Source organism: Canis lupus, chromosome 17 (assembly GCF_011100685.1).
Source record: "Canis lupus familiaris isolate Mischka breed German Shepherd chromosome 17, alternate assembly UU_Cfam_GSD_1.0, whole genome shotgun sequence".
In the NCBI taxonomy this organism is placed as follows: Eukaryota; Metazoa; Chordata; class Mammalia; order Carnivora; family Canidae; genus Canis; species Canis lupus.
The window spans coordinates 10,616,486-10,635,662 of NC_049238.1; the positions used below are offsets into that span (position 1 = coordinate 10,616,486).

The 19,177-nt window shown below is 41.0% G+C and overlaps 1 long non-coding RNA gene across 1 annotated transcript in view; it reads right to left on the minus strand.

Moving 5' to 3' along the window:
- LOC111090501 overlaps positions 1 to 19,177 on the minus strand; it is an 87,766-nt gene that overhangs the window by 42,492 nt on the left and 26,097 nt on the right. The window lies entirely within an intron of this gene.

Consider the following 19,177-nt stretch of genomic DNA (forward strand, 5'->3'; position numbering starts at 1 on the left):
GGCTCTTGTCACTGGAACTGTTAAAGAAATCTAGATGTTTCCCAATGAGAAATGTTGGAAAGAGAACTCCTGCATCATAAAGATGTGAAAGCTTCTCACTATTATGTTGTCCTCTAATTTTAATATTTGATGGAAAGCCACAAAGTCAGGTGGGATCAATTTCAAAATGCATTATCGGAGGCCCTGATACAGTTTAGAAAAAAATCAACTTCATGTTGAATGTACCAGTAGATTAATAACGTTCCTCATGATACCAAGAGATGGTCACTTACAGTCCAACACAAGAAATATGCAGGAAAGCCCATCGGTAACTGCTGTATGATCTCGGAGAGTTAACTTCATTAGACGTGGATACTCTCACCTGGAGGGAGTGGGGCTGGACCATTCAGGATCATCTGAAAGGTCGCTCTAGCTCTGATGATCTAAAATTCTATTATTCCACAAAGAAGAGGTGGCCAGAGAACAGAACCATGCCTCTGAAAGAAAAAATGTTCTTCAGGTATGGAAGAAAAGTCACCCACCCTAATTTCAGGCAACAAGGATTATCAAATCTTTCTCTGAAAACAACAGCAATGAGTTGGGCATACATGGAGAACAAAGGTGAGCTAAAGAGAAAAAGATCCTCATTTGTGGCTTTTGTGGCCTCAGAGCAAAAGCAGATCATGTTAACTATCGTTACTTGTAATGCAGCCTTCCAGATGACAAGACCCTTAACTACGACATGTGAACACAGTATTAACCATTTTATTTATCTTCATTTATTTATTGTTTTAGAGAGGGAGAGAGAAAGGGTGGGGGCGGGAATAGAGGGAGAGAGAGAGAGAGAGAATTTTAAGCAGGCTCCATGCCCAGCCAGAGCCCAACGTGAGGCTCAAGCTCCCAACCTGAGCCAAAAATCAAGAGTCGAATGCGCCACTGACTCAGACACCAGGTGCCCCAATGTGTTAAGCAATTTAAAGTCTTTATCAGAATGCCCATTTCAAAAAAGTGAAAGCATGTAAGCCATTTCACAAATACCCTAGAGCTGATGACCAGCTAAAACAAGACTGTCAGATCTTCTAGCCTCGCGTCCGATATTCTTTTCTTTCTGCCCTAGCTGTCTCTAAATTCAAGCATTAAAGGCAAAATTAATGTTTTGTGGTTGCCCAATGGAAGATGTAACCAACCTTCCACTCAAAATTGGTTCTGATATTGAGACTGATGATGTTATACTTGTACAAAGATGATAAGAAAAGATGTATTACTCACATAATAGAACTTTCTAGGGCAAGCAGGACAGGTACCCCCGCTGCTGAGGGAGAGCTCAAATGAAGGTAGGGGAAACGGCTTGGTTTATATCGTGGTGAGTGGCTGGGGTCAGGATGAAGGCCCTTGTGAACAAGGCCCAGGGGCTGCATGGTCTGAATATCACACTGGTGTACCAGGCTTTCTTTTCAGTTTGGCCAGATATGGAGCAAAGGATAGAGAGTAGAGCTTGAAAGCTCTCAGTGGGCATATATCAAACATGGAGTCAGAATCTTCTTTCCCCCCGCCCCCCCCCATGGTAAATGAGCTCAATGGGTAGGCAACATGGTCCGTGTCCAGATTTAGAGACATCCCCTAGGCAGTAGTGTTTGCCCTGGAACACTCATTCCCTGTGCCCAAGCCAGAGTGACAGGGCTGAGAAGCTGTGTATGATGCTGACACTCCAGAGAGCAGCACCTGTCTCATTCTCTATGCCTAATGAGTTCACTCAGATGAAAGCACAACACTCAATCGTAAACAATAATCAACCCCAATCCATCAGGAACCAAATTACATGTTTGCGTGCACTGAAAGGCCTAAAGCACCCTCAGCCCAGTGTGCAGGAGAACATCCCAGGAACTAGCCTCAGACCAAACCATGAACTCATAGTTACTGTGACCTTAATAGTGCACTTTCGATACACTAAATATTGTCAATCCGCCTCCATAACCTATACATGTGGTGGTAGGTCCAACCCACATTTTAGAGTTTAGTAGAGCACAAATGGGGCTGCTGCAGTGCACAGCTCTAGGAGGTAATATTATCATTGTGCTCTATTGGACAACATCCACTGAAGTTGGGCACTGTACAGCCAGTGGAGCTGTACCCAGGGGCCTTGTTCAAAAGATGAAGTAATCTGCTCTAAAGGAGACACTCAGGAAATAGCTGTCCTACAATCTGAACCCAAAGCTTTCTGACTCTAAAGTCCTTATATTAGATCTTCCATAAGACAGTAAAACTTTATCTTAAAAAGAACAGAAAGGAAGTTGGGGGGGGGGGCAATGGGGAATTTTTTGTGGTTGCTTTTCCTTATCTTCAAAGATCTCCAGAAGAAAATTAGCATTCAGTCGAGGACTCCCAAGTGGGGCAGTTGCCAAGCAGTCTACACAAGCCTGTGAATTTTAGGGAGGAATCAACCGGGCATTTCAGTGGCATATCAGCCTATTGTGTTTGGCATCCCTCAGTTCTGAGTTCAGGAGTCATTTTTGGTGAGGGATAACGGGGATGATGAAAAGAATCAGAAATGTTGATGAGAATTCTCTCATTTAGAAATACCAATCAGATATAGGGGAGAAGAAAGCCAGAAAGGGCATCTTAAAGCGTGTGTGTTCGGATCACTACCCTGCAAGGAAATAGGGAAAGTGACTCACATTATGTGAGAGTCTGAGAGGTCCTCCTGCTCTGTGCAGGGAGGCAGTACCACACACGGTTGTGAGTGTGCACTGTGCTATGTGCTGGGAGGTGCACTTCAAGGGGGTGACACCCCAAGATAGCCCTTGAGGAATTGATAACCTAGCCAAGAGTATAGAGAGGAACCCCAGGAGGGGACATGCAAAGAAGTGTCATGAGGAGAAGGCATGTGCACTGAGCCTCTGAGGCTCATTAGGTTTAGTCCCTAAGGTTATGATGGTGATCAATCTGGTGAGGGCCATGCTTCCAGGGTGGAGGACTCGGGGTCCTTACAAGTGGAAAGCACGGCAGGCGAGAGTGATAGAAAGATGAGAAGAAACTTAAGGAGCATGAGAAGAAACTTGGCCTCATACTGCCAGCTTTGAATATGGAGAGAGACCACAAGTCAAGGAATGTGATGGCCTCTAAAAGCTAGAAGGGAGGGGTGCCTGGGTGGCTCAGTCAGGGCTAATCATCTGCCTTTGGCTCAGGTCATGATCCCAGGGTCCTGGGATTGTCGGGCTCCCTGTTCAACGAGGAGTCTGGTTCTCCCTCTCCCTCTTCTGCTCCCCCTGCTTGTGTTTTCTTTCACTTTCTCTCTCCTCATCCCTGTCAAATAAATAAATAAAGTCAATAAAATAAAATAAAATAAAATAATATAAAATAAAATAAAATAAAATAAAATAAAATAAAATAAAATAAAATAATAAAAGCTAGAAGGGATAAGAAAACAGATTTTCCCCGGAGCCTCCAGAAAGCACACAGCCCTAGCCAAACCTCAATTTGAGTCCAATGAGACCCATTTCATGCTTCGGACCTACAGAATTGGATGGTAATAAATTTGCATTGTTTTATGTCACTAGGTTTATGGAAACATATTATAGCAGCAAGAGACCAATACACACAGAAACTCATGTTATCACAACTAGTGCAGGATAAAGTTCCAAAAGGAAGGAAGAGGAGGGCAAAGAGCCAACTACGTTGATGTCAACCTGCTGACTATGGAGAAATAAATGATGAGATAGTGCAGGGTGTAACTGAGAAGCAGCAGACGACACATGTGCCTTGATGAGGCTGTCCCCAAACTCAGAGCAGAAAGATGGTGAAGCGATGGGCATCCAGGGCCAAGGTGAGACATGGCGATGTCATTGTACATTCGGGGCCGAATGATATTCCAGGTACCTGGTGCTCATTGGAGCTTCCATTTGTCCTTTCCACTACCCTACCTTCTTTCTTCTTTTTTTTTTATTTTTTAAAAGATTTTATTTATTTATTCATGAGAGACACACAGAGAGAGAGAGGCAGAGAACAGAGGGAGAAGCAGGCTCCTGTGGGGAAGGGAGAGCCCAGATGAGAACCATAAGGGGAGCGTGGCACTTCCTTGGGCAAGTCCCTTCCCTCTGTCTCGTCTGTGAAATGGGAATAGCAGTCCTGCTCCTGCTTCCCTAGCAGATGGCCGAGGAGATGAAAGGAAGAGATGTAAGTGAAGGATCTTTGTAAGAGGACAGCACAGCCCTCATCAGCCCTCCCTACTCTGCAGGCTCCCAAAAGACAAAGAGGGAGTAGGTCTGTCTTCCGGAGGCCTCAGAGTTGTCTGGTTGCCAGTTTGATCATATATACACACATCACACATCCTTCCCTTCATTCCTCTTCCTCCTTACCTCCTAATTGTTTCTATTCCCCTTCTAATCAGCTGAACACTTTGATCACGATTTTGCCTTCCTGTCAAGCAAATCTCTGAAATTCATTTATTTGCAAACTGGTTTTACAACCCAAATTGCTCATGCATAATGTTAAGCATGTCAAAGGAAACCTGAGCATCCACCTGGGAAGTATCAACAGATAGCAAGACTCTCAAGCTCTTTAAAACTAGGAAGTTTTCCTGGAATAAATATTCATTGTGCATTTTATTCTCTATTTTGAGAAGGGGGGAAAGCATCAAAACATTATTATAAGGTCATTTCATTGGTGACATGTGAGTAATAATTTTACAATTAATCCAGATGATGACTATTCCTAAGATTATACATTCCAGGTAAGTTTCAAGGTTTTGACTTTTCTTGAGTTCTTCTCTTTACATGGTCTTGTTTTGAGATTTGAGTTGGCTATTTGTAGGCAATAAAAATATGCAGAGCTTCCACCACGAAACTGCTTCTGCCATCTACAAATGAGGAGCTTTCCTTTCAAACTGTGTGTCCTCTGTTTTCTGAACTGGCATCCTCAGTAGGTGCCATGTTGGCCTGTTCTGGGCAGAACCAAGCGTGTGAATTTTTTAAGAGAGGAAAAGAAAGAAAGCCAAAGCTTGTCAAGGAACCTGCCCACTTGGGCGAGACCACACAGAAAAAAATTAACTTACTGCAGAGCTGAACTCTGCAAGCACACCCAGGCAGGGAATGGGCACATAGAGGGGGGTTTACAATGACACGGGCCTCTACGCCTGATGCTAGACTACTTCAATGGATCGAGCTGAGCACTAGGCATCCAAAAAGAAGATGCCTGTTCATGGAACAACCAGCTATTCATGGTAGTTCTCCTGTCTTTGTCTGTTCTTCCCCACCATGCACACCCAGGTTCCCCTCAGATGCCCCACTGCCACCCTACTGCCTACCAAACGTTGCCCTTGGAAGATGAACAGTCATACCTCAAAGTTAAGCAGAATTCACAATCTCAGAAGAGTTTGGGTGATCATATGGTTTGATATTCTCATTTCCTATGCTCCAGAGAGCCCAGCTGGTTAGGGAGAGGGAAGGCCCCTGACTGCCCAGCACAGCCCATCATGGTATCTACTATGTTAAGTCTTTCTGGGGCTTGGTTTCCTGAATGTCATCTCATCCTCTGAAAGGGAAGGCTTTGTATCCCAGAATGGGAAAATTGAGAGACAAAAGTATGAAGCCTTTCATGGTACAACCCCCATCCCCACCAAAGGCAATTCCCCCGCACAGTTAAGTCAATCAATACAAATGGAATAGGTCACTTGAAACATTTTCAAACTTGCATTATTAAGCCAGGAAATGGTATCATTTCTCTGCATTCAGGACCTTAGAGGAAATCCTGAGAGGGCTCCTTTGCTAAATTGGTATGTGGTTTGCATCTCAGGTCTTTCTTTTATCTGTCACTCGTGATTTGGTCAGAGCGGCATGGTCCCAGCTGGTGAGAATTCAGTCGCAGAGCTTGGGGTCTAGGTTTGTTAAGGAGACATTCACTGCCTCAAGGAACCAATTTTTAGCACTTGCTTCTCCTTTCCTCATCCTACCTGGCTCTCCTCAGTTTCGAGTTATAGCCCAAATCTGCTCCTATCTAGTAAAGGCAGAGCCTGCAAAGGGGAAGAAATTAAACAAATACATCCCCCACCTTGCCTTGATTGCTCAAGCTGGCACTGGAAACCTTTCTTCAGCCCGCCACAGCATGTGGGGTATTGTCTCTTTTGATTGGCGTTGATCTGTGAGTTCCTTCCACACAGGAGCCTGGTCTTACTGATCATATAACAAATGACTCTACTAATAATCCTTATTAGTTATGAAGAAGCAAAAAAAAAAATGAAGAAGAGAGAAGAAAATTTAAAAAATGAAAGAAATCCAGGTGCCACCGGGTCTTAACCAGAGTGGAAGCAGGTGCCACCGGGTCTTAACCAGAGTGGAAGCAGGTGCCACCGGGTCTTAACCAGAGTGGAAGCAGCAAACAGAAAGACGGGCTGGTGAACAGTGTCAGAGACACAACAATTGGGCCCAAGTGGATTCCTTGCCATCATCATAGTGCATGGTGACTGATGGAACAGGGACTCTTCAGTGGTCTGGTTTTTTCATCATCTCGATGTCTGCTCTTTGGAGCAGAAATAATCTTTGGCCTTAGCCTAAGGACAGACAAGAAGATTGAAGCTAGTCTGCTGAACTGGACCCAGAGTACAGAGAGAGTTTAGTGGTCCAGCCCAGAAGTGGGCCATCAGCCCATCTCCAAATGCTCTCTGTACATCTGGGCTATGGACATGACAAGAGTCCAGTCCTCTCCTAAAGGTGTCAGGAAATACAGAAGATGGAAGGAAAGTTTCTAAAGCATCTTAGGATAAGGATCCTTCACCGAGAATCTGAGAGGAAGAGAGTTGAAGGCTTCCTACCCCTAAACTGTGCCAGAAGAGAGACCTCACATCCTCCATGTCTCCTCAGGAGTCAATGTGAGTCATTTCTTCTTGGAAAGCTCCTCTGCCATTTCACTGTGTGACCTATAACCCACCTGTGCACCTCACATCTTTCACTGGATTACCTCCATGCTGGATCTCTCTGCCAGAAGCTGTCCTTGCTTAAATATCCCCTAGGGGACAGTGAGAGATGACTCTGCAGGATTAGTACAGGTAGTGGTGCATACTTACTCACAGTTTCTAAGCTCTTTTATGTCTTCTATCTCATCTACATTTTCCAACAACTCAAACATGGAGCTTTTCCAAGCTCCAAGGGCTAATAAGACAGGAAAGCCTGACTCCAAATCCCACTCCTAAACCTGATCTGTTTCTGATGCTCTCTGAGAAAAGGCTAAGTTTTATGAGTGACCTGATCTAGAGGATGCATTCTGTCCTAAAGTTCAAGTGATGGGATCATTTGGAGACATGAAGAGCTCTGCTCTAAAGGTATCTAAAAGTTCATACTTTTTTAGCCTGGAAAGCTGCAGTAACTACTTAAACTAAAACAGCCTTTAAAAAAAAAAAAAAAAAAAAAAAAGCTAATAATCACTAGCTGCTATAAAAGCAGTTAATTGTAATTAATGATTCATTAATGTAAAATTAAGATCCCTGCTATCCCATAACTAGTCAATAGCTAGAGATAGATGAGAATATAGCTGATGAGCCTTTCCAAACCTCTAGGGTTCAGGATAAGGTACCTCTCTCTAAGACTTGTCAAAATGCTCCAAGAACATGGACCCTAATCTTTTCCAAAACCATAATGGAACCTCTTTCCCATGGATACAAAGCAATAGACACCTACCCGTCAACAATTCAGATAGAGCACTTCTGCTACTATAGACTTCAGGATAATGGAAAGCCCCAGATGGCTGCAGCCAGGGCTGGTCCTTAGACATCATCTTACTCATCAGGCTCACAGAGAAGTGTGTTGCCCAGAGTTACAGAAAGGAGTTAGCAGTGAAACTGGGACGCAGCTCCAAGCTCCACATTTCAGGGCTCATACCCTTTCTGCTCTACTCTGCTACCACTCAGAGATGAACTCTCTGAAATCAAGGCACTTGTAACTGAATAGATCTTAAATCAAGAATCTGGGAGCTGAACTCTTCATCTCTCTCGAGATCCTTACCCATGTCAAGATTTTCTCTGGAACCCGGGACAATCACAAAGCAGAATAAGGAGGCAGAAGTCTTGAGAGTTTGGGGCAGATAAATGCTGAACTTCATTCACATGTATTTTAAAATATAAATGGAATATAGTAAAAGTTGGCCTCCAAGGTCACAGTATCGTTAGGCAAATACAAGAGGGAAAGAAATCTCCCTAGAAGTTGATAAGATACCAAGAAGTAACAGGCAACTTCACAAGAGAACAGAACTCAAGAAATTTGCTGACAGTGCTAAAGTTGGGCCAGACAAAGAGAAAGGGCAAACCGCCAGTGCTGGAGAAATCCCAGCCTAACTGAAGCGGAGCCGTGCACAGCTTGGGGTAGGCCACTGATTTATTTATTCATGGAGCCACACTAGGCCTCTAATACTGTGGGTATCAACTTAGTTCTTGGCACTTACTGATCTGTTCAGCCCTCTGAGGGTCAGACAAGGCTACCGTGACTGTCCTCTCTGTTAAAGCAGCTTTGAGAAGGCGCAGGCTGTGATGGGAAACTCAGCTGGAAGCCTGGAGACACAATTGCCAAATGTTGGGGTTGGATCTGAGCTGGGTTCAGGGCAATTACTTAACTTCACCCCGTCAACTGCAACACTGCTGCTTCAAGACTCAAAGTGTAAGAGCACACAGTCATGACGGCATTCAGGAGAAATTAATGGTCGTCTTCCAGATAAACTGAATATGCTTGCAGAGAAAACTTCAAGATGCAAACACTTCTTAAGACACTGAAAAACAAATGATGTGTCTGATTTGGGGCATAACAAGAAAGGATGAGTCTGGAGACATTAAGTTTCTATTCCCCTCGAACCACTTCCTCCCTGAGTGGCTTTCTTTGAGCATGCCCCTTGACAACCTCACTTCCCCTACCTGAGCTACGTCCATTTTATTACAGAGATGCTCTGAGACACTGACTGAAAAGGATTTGTCAAATATTAGCGCATCGAAGCAAAATAAGGGATGACTTCTAATTTCCTGCGGCTCGTTTGCTGCACCTTGTATGTACCATCTGCAGAAATGGTAGGCATCACAGGAAAAATCTGTTCCTATCATCAACCTCCAAAATGTCTACTTTCTAGGCATCCTGGGAACACTTAGTACAGGCTAAAAGACTTAATTCCCCCATAGGTCCAGCTAATTTTGCCAGCTCCAGCTGTAGCATCCTGCGTTTTGTTGTATTGATAACACATTGTTCTATCTTATGTAAATGTGCATGCTCTTTGCAGACCAGCAGTAATTATAAGGCTAAAAAAACCACTGCAGTGGTCCTGTCTCCCTGGAGCACATCAACAGCAGGAGTTTGGTTAGTGACCTTTTCATTTGTCTGAACAAATAAAAAGAAAATTATTGACTTTTTTTTTTTAAAATATTTACTTGTCTCCCTTTCAAGATAAATGATATAAATAAAAATATCAGTCGCTTATTTTTACAGCACGCTTCGGAATTCCACCCGACTCAAGGCCATTCTCCTTCCTGGACTCCAGCTGTTTAACAGTTTTTCTGCCATCCGAGGATAAAATTTGTATTTAAGATGCTGTCTTCTGTAGGCTCAGTGCTGGAGAGTGAATCTACTTAAAATTACCATTGAAAGTAATTTCCCCCCTCATGAATTTCCTGCGATTCTCCTGTTGCGACTGGCTTAGTTTTAGTTACCTTCATTTTAAATGCTCTAATAATTTTTAAATAAATTTTCCTTCATATACACTGTAGTACCTGGATGGACCTTATCAATAAGCTGGAAATGCGTGTAACAAGGGTTATTAATCAATTGAGTCTGTTGTGATTCAATAATTAATAAAAGGAAAAGTACTTGACAAAAGGGATAGATTTTTAATTTTTAATGTCTATGAATGAGTGCATAGAATTTTAATGGGCTATTGGATTTGGCACAGAAGAGAAGCAGCTAGCCCATGCTTTCTGAGGTGGCACACAGAGCTAGGGTAGACCTGGCCTGGGAATCAGGGGATGTGGTTCCAATTAATGACCTAGAGCATGTCATCTACCACTTCTGGCCCTCAGCTCACCTGTCTTTATTCAGGAGACACCAGCAGTGGCTAACATCTCTTAGACTCCAATTGCTTGATACCACAGACTCTTTAAATTCCCTAACACACAACCAAAGGAGGATAGGGGGAAGCCAAGATGGGGTTGCCAATTTTTAGCTCTTCAAATAAAAACAAAAAATATCAATCTTAAAAACATGGATCAAAATATTAGGGAAAAAGTTCTTTAATGTCATATAACTGAGTTCATGAAAAAATGACTATTTTTCCATGTATTAAGAATTGATGAAAATTTCCTCATAAATCAGGACGAAAATAAGACTCCTAGGCTAGAACATCTCTAAATGTCATTCAAATACTGCAGTTCTTTGAAGTTTCATAGTAGTAGCAGATCTGAAAGATCCTTTTTTGCTCTAAAATTCTATGGAATTCTAGAATTTGAGATGCTGCAAACCTGTATTTTTTATAGTATCTTAATAATGGATTTCCTTAATTGAGGGTTCTGCTTACAGAAGGTTGATAAGATCAGCTTTGAATGGGAAGGTCACCTCATATTTTTACCATTTTACTCAAATGATCAACTCAGTAAAGCAATCTAAAAGTCTTCAGTACATTTTCACTGCATACTTGGCTATTGTGCCCCAAAGTTTTAGTTCTTACGAAAATGTACTTGATACAACAATATTCTCTTAAGTTTACTTATTTTAGTTTTTATTTTTCATGCGATATTTCTATGGAAATACAATGTACGATCAAACTATAAAATGTCACATATTTTCTAAAAGTCAAAAAAAGAAAATTACAAATGTTTGCCTTATATTAAAGTTCCATAGTCCCATGCTGTTCCCTGTAAAATAGGGATAAAAGTACTGTCCTCTCTGATTGCTTGAGGTGGCTGTGAGGCTCACAGGAGATGGTTATCTGAAATACTCCTGTGATCTAAAGAGTTTTAAATTATCTTCATTATGTAAAAAATGCTTAAAACCATAGGTAACTTTGATATCATTTTTTGAAAAGAGTGCATGTCACTATGATATTAAAATACCTTATAAATATTAACTGAATCGATTTTAAAAGAACTCATCAAAGGTTTTTGGAAGGACAAATGGGATTGTAGTTCTTCTATACTTAAATTTATAAAAACTACCTTTGTTACATGAGAGGAATACTCTGAAGATCACATTTATAGGACAATGCAGAATAATTCAAGAATAATTAAATCAAATTAGTCAAAGTAAAACAGGATATAAATGAACCCAATTATAGGCAAATGTGATAGAGAATTCATGCCACATGGATTTATTAAATAACCATTCTAATAATGTAGCTATTTCTTAGTGCCTACCTTAAATTAAGATGTCCTAGAAACAGGATGAAACCTAATTGAGAAGACTAAATCTGTTTTGACTCTTCTTGGAAAGTATGAGAAACAATAGTGGGTTTCTGTGTTTTACTTTCGTTAAAAAAAATAAATAAATAAAAAATAAGACCTAAGATCACAGAATATCATTACAGCATATAAAACATATATTAAAGAGATCCCTTGTGGAACTACCACATTGCCAATTCTTTAGAAACCATCCATTATAGCCTTTCCCCTTCAGAGTCCATTCCCACATCCATCTTTCTATCACACCTGTCCTATGTTAAACTTGTTCTCCTTCTCACTTCTTTTAAGTTGGCTATTTCATTGTATTTTTTTCTTCTGCTGGTTTGGAGATTACATACGCCATTGTAATTATTTTAGCCATTTTCTTAAAATTTACAATTTGCACATCTAAGTTACCAAAGTGTAAAATTAATCACCTCTCAGAGGTTCAAGCACCCCCCTGCCCTGTGTGCCATGAAATGGGTGTCTTATATTTGCAGGACACATTTTTCCATCCTTTCAACTTCAAGCCTACCTATACATTATGATTTTTTAAATATTTTATTAATTTATTTGGGAGAGAGAAAGAGAGAATGTGAGAGAGTGCACAAGCATGGGAGAGGGATAGAGGGAGAGGGAGAAGCAGACTTCCCCTTCCCATTGAGCAGGGAGCCCAATGTGGGACTCAACTCCAGGACCCCGGAATCATGACCTGAGCCGAAGGCAGATACTTAACTGACTGAGCCACCCAGGCGCCTTTTTATCCACTCTACCAATCTGTCTTTTAATCTGTATTTAGACCATTAATGTTTAAATTAAATATTGATTCATTAGGGCTTAAATGTGCCCTTTTATTTGCTTTCTGCTTATTCTGCTCTTCATTTCCATATATCCTTCTTCTTGCCTTCCAATGGGTTACTGACCTTGTTTAAGGTCACAGGTAGCAGGAGGCTGAGCCAGAACTTGAACCTAGCCTCTTGTGTCCATCCTTTCCTGCAAATGTGGGAGTAGCTGGTATGGCTATACCCCTTTAGACACACACATTCAAATACCTTGCTAATCTCACTTCATCATTTTTAAATATCACTTTTGAATAGTAATTTTCATGGTCAATCTAGGAATTACAATATACATATGTAACATATTAAACTGTCTATATGTCTCTACATGGACATTTTTTCACTCAAGCAAAATACAGAAATCTTAGCTCCACATAGGTCCCTTTACTCATCCTGCCTTTAAAATATAAATGACTTATTTCCTCTACATGCACTGAGCCCCAGATCAGATGTTAGAATTTTTGCTTCAACAGAACATAATTTTTAAAAATTCATGTACAGGAGGATAGCCTATTATATTATCTTTAGGTTTACACATTTTATTGTTCTTCCTTCTTCTATAGACCAGCCTCTTTCTCTTGTCATTTGCTCTTTGCAAAACTCCTTTCAGTCATTTTTCAAGGGTATTTCTGCAAGCAACACATTCTCTTAGTTTTCCTTCCTCTGGAAATGTTTGTATTTTCCCTTCATTCCTGAAGGATATTTTTGCTGCATATAAAATCCAGAATTGGAAGTTCTTTTCTTTTAGCACTTGAAATATTTTGTGCTACTTCTGCTGTCCTCCATGGTTTCAGATACGAAATCTGGGGCTGTTCAAACTGTCACTTCCTCTGGGTAATGCATCATTTCTCTCTAGTTTCTTCACAACTAACTGCAGTGACCTTGTTTACAAATAAAGTCACATTCTGAGTTACTGGTGACTAGGATTTCAACATTTGAATCTGGGGCAGGTACGATTCAACCCATAACATTTGCCATGTCGGCTCTTTGATATTTAAAGGTTTCCTTTAAAATATTTTATCCAAATTTTGTCATTATTTCCAATTGTATGGGTGGTTTGAATACCATTGTTTAAAAAATAAGCCCTGATTAGTGTTGAGGAATAATTAATTAATTTGATCATGTATTTTTTTTAAAGATTTTATTTATTTATTCATGAGAGACACAGAGAGAGAAAGAGAGAGAGAGAGAGAGAGAGAGGCAGAGACACAGGCAGAGGGAGAAGCAGACTCCATGCAGGGAGCCTGATGTGGGTCTTGAATCCAGGTCTCCAGGATCATGCCCTGGGCTGAAGGTGGCGCTAAACTGCTGAGCCACTCGGGCTGCCCCTCAATCATGTATTTAGTCAACCAAACTTGAGGTCCTATACTATGCCAGGCAGTGGTAACAAGACAAATTGTACATAGTGCCAGCATCCAAGAATTTACAGCCCAATTTGGGGGGGGGGGAAGGCATATAGGTGTCCAGCTGTAATGGAATTTCAAACAAGATCAGACCCATGAGGGTAGAAAAAAATGTGCTTTGGTGATTTGGAAAAGTGATATTATTTCCATACTGAAGTAAATAAAAAAATCAAGCTGTATGGAGAGAGTAGCATGAGATCAAAATCTAGAAGAATAGCTAGGATTTGAACCCACAAAAATGAGAAGAAAAGGAATTCCTCATTGTAGAAAGAGATTGAACAAAGGTGAAGAGATGGGGAGATGTGTGATGTGCACAAATAATGAAGGATTCTGCTTGCCACTTTTTTCATAAATGCTAATTGTGCTACCCAACAAAATTTCAACATTTTTTTCAGTGCACAGATAAAGTGATAGTTTGTCAGCCAGAATAAGCCAGACTTTAGAATTAATCAGACCTCAGTCTGAATCCTGGCTCCCGCACTTAATAGCCGTGCGCTCTTAACTTCTGGTCTGTTTCCTTATTACCTCCTTAACAGGTGATTTTAAGACTATGAGAAATGAAGGAAAAATACTCAGCATTCTGTTATTTCCCCAATGGGGGTAAAGGGCCTATATCTATCTAGCCATGGCGGTGATAGCCTCAGGCAAGACCACAGTGCATGAATGCACCATCCGTGTGCTTCACAAAGTTTCCCAGTAGATTGGCCGCAATCCATCCCTCTTCCCACCTGCCAAGCTTGTGTCTTGGCTCAGAGCTGCATCCAACTGGATGAAGGGGTACCTGCTTCTCCTCAGCAAAGCACTTCCTCTTGCCTGGCAGTGTATAAATATAGAGGGGGGTGCTTTTTTCTGATTCATATAACAGAGCAGTAAAGATTAGCCGTTATCTCTGGGCATAGGTTGGGTACGTTGTGGCCAAATAGATTATGGTTTCTAGTTGACTTCATAATAAAAGCTTCCATGATAAAGGCCAAGGTACCTAGTATCTTTTTCTGAATGTATTTTTTTCTCTAAATGAGAATATCATGAAATCTTGCCTTACATAATTTCTTTCTGGTTCAATAGTAGAATACGAGACAAGATACAAGAAGAAAAAGACAACTTTGAAAGCAAGCCTCAGCATTCTGTGGCTGCCACAAGGAAAATGAATAGAATAACATGTGTATATAAATACGAATGATGCTAACACATGCAATAGAGAAATGTGATCATTAAAACTGATTGTGTAGATAATTATAATCACTAATGTGATACAGGTCAGCTCAGCCCAGTATAAGGAAGTCCATGGTCAAAACCGTCGTATCATACCTGAAACGTTCAAGTGATGTAAGTGGGATAAAAACGTTAGCAGGAATTTTTACTCAGCTAAAGAGGGATGACTCCTAAGCAGCCTTCCTCCCCATCTCTCCAGCCTGGCTTAACCTGCCCCTTTAGAATCCTCAGGACAATGTCATATAGTGGAGAATTAAAATTACCTGGAGTTCAATCCTGACCCACAAGCAGTGCAAACACAAGCCAGTTCTTTGCTCTCAGCATCAATCACATCTCAGATTGGGCTGCCAGAAGGATTAAATGAGATAATGTATGTCATTCCCCTGAGTGAGAATGCCTAAAATAGGAGGATCCCTCAATAATTAGTAGCTATTAATATTACCTGACATGCTTTACTAATTTGCCCACTCATACCACCTGTTTGCACATCTGTGGTGATCTTAACCTCCTCTGCCATCTGGACCCCACTATTATTTCCAAAGCTATGGTAAAAACGTGGTCAGAATCATGAGGACTGGACCCTATTTTCAACTCTTGCCCTTGATCAGCCACAAAGGACTGAAGACAACTGCTTATAGCTGTTGCCTGCATAGTTTTTAACAGTAACAGAGACATACACGATAAATTAGAAAAGTCAGGAGATGTACTTCATGGAGCTGCTCTGAAGTTTGCACTGCTAAGTCACCGCCTCACAATAGGACTTAAAGGACAAATATATCCTTTTGATTTGAAAGCTAATATAGGGGATGCCTGGGTGGTTCAGCAGTTGAGCGTCTGCCTTCGGCTCAGGTCGTGATCCCAGGATTCTGGGATCGAGTCCTGTGTTGGGCTCCCTGCATGGAGCCTGCTTCTCCCTCTGCCTGTGTCTCTGCCTCTCTCTCTCTGTCTCTCATGAATAAATAAAATCTTTTTAAAAAATAAGAACTGATATACTTTGAATTTACCTGTTACAAAACCAAAGCAATTTTAATTTTCACTTTGAACTAGTTTCTTGGACCTGCAATCTAAGACAACTGTTTTTAAGGTAAACCTGCATGGACAGTGGTGAAGAAAGACCACAGCTTTAGGAGGATAGACCTGTTTTTTTTTAAAATCCTGGATCCACTATGTACTAATGATATAGAATGAAAATTATAATGCCATCCTGGTATATGGGTGGTTACGAGGATCGAATGAGATTCTGCGTGATTCACTCAGCATGGTGCCTGACATGCTGTAAGCAGCCAGCACCAGTAATGATTGTTCAGCCACCAAATATATCAGTTACAATGATAGAATTCAGATAAGTGGGGCTGAAGGCAACCTTAAACAGGAATATTAACAAAAATAAAAATACCAAGGCCATTGTTGAAGTACAAGCTCCAGGAGGGAGGGCTGTTTGCCTATTTGGTTCATTGTTTTATCTCCTGAACTGGAACAGTCTCTGACACAGAGCAAGTGCTTAATAAATATTGGTTGAATTAATTAATAACAATCTCTAGGAAATTACATTTCACAGAGGACCCTTCAGCACCGGGAAAACATTATGGTGTTCATTTCTCTCCTTCGTCCTCCCAGCATGCTCTCCGCTGAGGAACTGATGAGTTTGGTCATGGTTATGGAGTAAAAGTCAACATTGCAGCTTAAAGCTTTTCAAAAAGGAAAAAGAATTTCCTCTACAGTAAAAGCTTTCCAGTCAAGAATCTTTTCTGTTTCCTTAGTCACCCTAATGGAAACAATTTTAGTCCTTTTGGATACAAAGCAAAGTGAGTGCCAAGAGCAAAGGACTTGGAGCAAGGTTGTTTGGCTCTGGTCTCAGGTCTGCCATTCACTAGCTGTTGTGTCCTTGAGGTCTCTGCAGTAACCACCCACCAGTATAACACAAGGGCTTACGTGTGTTGTAAGTCAAAAATACATTCGACAAGAAAGGGAAATAAAATTAGGAAACATTCTGGTACGTTTCCTCCCCAGGAAATAGGAAATAAACCCTAATTTGTCAACACCACAAGAATCCTGAAAAAAATCAAACAGCACTTGAAAATGATCACTAGACAAAATATTTTTGCTTGTCCAGGAAAATACTTAATTCTCGACACAGTTTGCTATAAAAATTTTTTAATAACTGTTGAACAGAGATAAAAATACCTAGGCAACCAGTAAAGAAGCAGACTGAAGAAAGAAAAGAAGAAAGAAAGAAAGAAAGAAAGAAAGAAAGAAAGAAAGAAAGGAAGGAAGAAAGAAAGAAAGAAAAAGAAAGAAAAGCAAGCAAGTAGGCCCTGAAATAACAAAAAGTTTTTAAAATGTATTTCATTTCAGAATACTTCCAACAACTCAAAAAATGAGTTGTTGCAGCAGCTAACTTTTTGTAATTGGGCCCCAAAACAATATGCAAAAAAGTCTTTCTGCTCATTTTTTAACCTGTATTAAGAAGCAAAAAATAGTGATGGGAGGGAAGGAGGAAGTCAACTTATTCTGACTCAGCTTCATCTAGAAAAGAGATTATAGGCATAGGCTATTCCTATCACTCTGTCTCTTAAAAAAATAAGTAAATAAATGATTCACAGAGTTCAAAACATCTTGTGTTATCAAAAGAAAAAAAAACACCTGAAAAATATGTTGAATTCAGAAAATAACAAATACTCAGCAGATCAACAGAGTCGAGCCCAATTCCTTAGAATCTATCTTCAGAGCACACAGTGGCTCCTGCCTTCAAGGCTGCCTGGCCCAAGGGATGCAACAAAAGTATAACAAATGTTTCAGGATACTGAGATTTGCAATTTTGGAAGAGGGGCCGCAGGAAACAAAGCTTGGCTGATGCCTGAGGCCTTGGCTGATGTGTGGGGCTTTGGCTGGTGCATCAAGGAAAGACACCAACGTGGGAATTTCTGGGAGCTAATCCCACAGGCCCCAGAATGTCCACGGGGGAGAGGTTCGAGGACAGACATCTGAGTGGACAAGCTGGACTGTATCTAATAAAAGCATGTTCACTGCATTCTCAACAGCGTATTTTTCCTCCTGAGTGGTTGGGAATTGGAATACATTTGTGTATGTATTTGCTCTTCTGTATTTTCCAAATGTATAAGCAATCATAAGTTTTTGTAATAGGCAAATAGCAAATAGAGTAGATTTTAAAAATGTACCCCAATGACATTGATGGGATTTTAGAATAAAGGGCTCCATTTTTCAATATCAAAGACGCTCTATCTCCTTGGCCCACAGATTTACTTCTTAGAGGAACTGTTTGCTAAACACACCCCCTGCCCCTCCAACTCCCACTGTAGCTCCTCAAAGAATTGATTAGGCTGCCTGACTGTTTCTCCAGGAATTATTTAAATATTATCTAAATGTGTAGGCAACACTTTGCTGCCATCTGCTTCTAACAAAGATGATAATGATGAAGATCACAGCACTGTGGGTTAAGATTCCATAAAAATGCATATGTGTTTACAAAGCTGTGGATATTAATTTAGGTCACAGCTTTGGTCGGATGGGAGAAGTGTTGTAAAATCATCATTATGCTTCTGCTTTAAAGATCTCTATTTCCCTCCTAGATGTGCTGCAGGTTTGGGTGCCAAGGACTCTCCCTCTATCCCACCAGGTTTAACCCTTGAAGGTAATTTCAAAGAACTGACAGCCAATGGGAATCAATGCTGTTAGTTTTGAAATGCAACAGCAACAATGCTGTCAGAAATGCAACAGCTTTATTAGTGTTAGAAACTGATAAGAACCATCCATGTAGGGTTTCTTAATAAAGTTGATTGGAAAATGCTACATAAGCCTGAGGACAAATGGGACTCCTCCCCAACATACGTGCACACACACATGAACACACGCGTGAGCACGCGCGCGCACACACACACACACACACTCACTTCATGCTGATGAGGTGAAGATCATCAGTGCACAGAGAGATCCCCCTTCTGCCTAAGAGCACAGACCTACAACTCCTTCTATGACCAGGGCAGTCCACCTCTTGTCCCCAGAGGCCCTTGAAAAGAATCAGAATAGGACATGAGTTAAATCAGCATCACGACACGCTGCATCCTAAGCCAAAAATACATGGCCTGTTCTATGCCTCATTTCATGGTGTGTCCAGCCATATCATTCAAATATGATCTACAAGATACACAATGAATGGTAGCATACAAATGCCTCAAACATGAATTATGGCCCTCCTGATTGTTGCATTCCAAAGACAAGAAATAAAAAAAAAAAATACAATAATCTCTGCCTTGTCAGTTAAACTTTAGAGAACTGAACTCAAAGTTCCTTGGCTCCCTGTGTGAGGCAGATTATCCCACACATACTCTCAA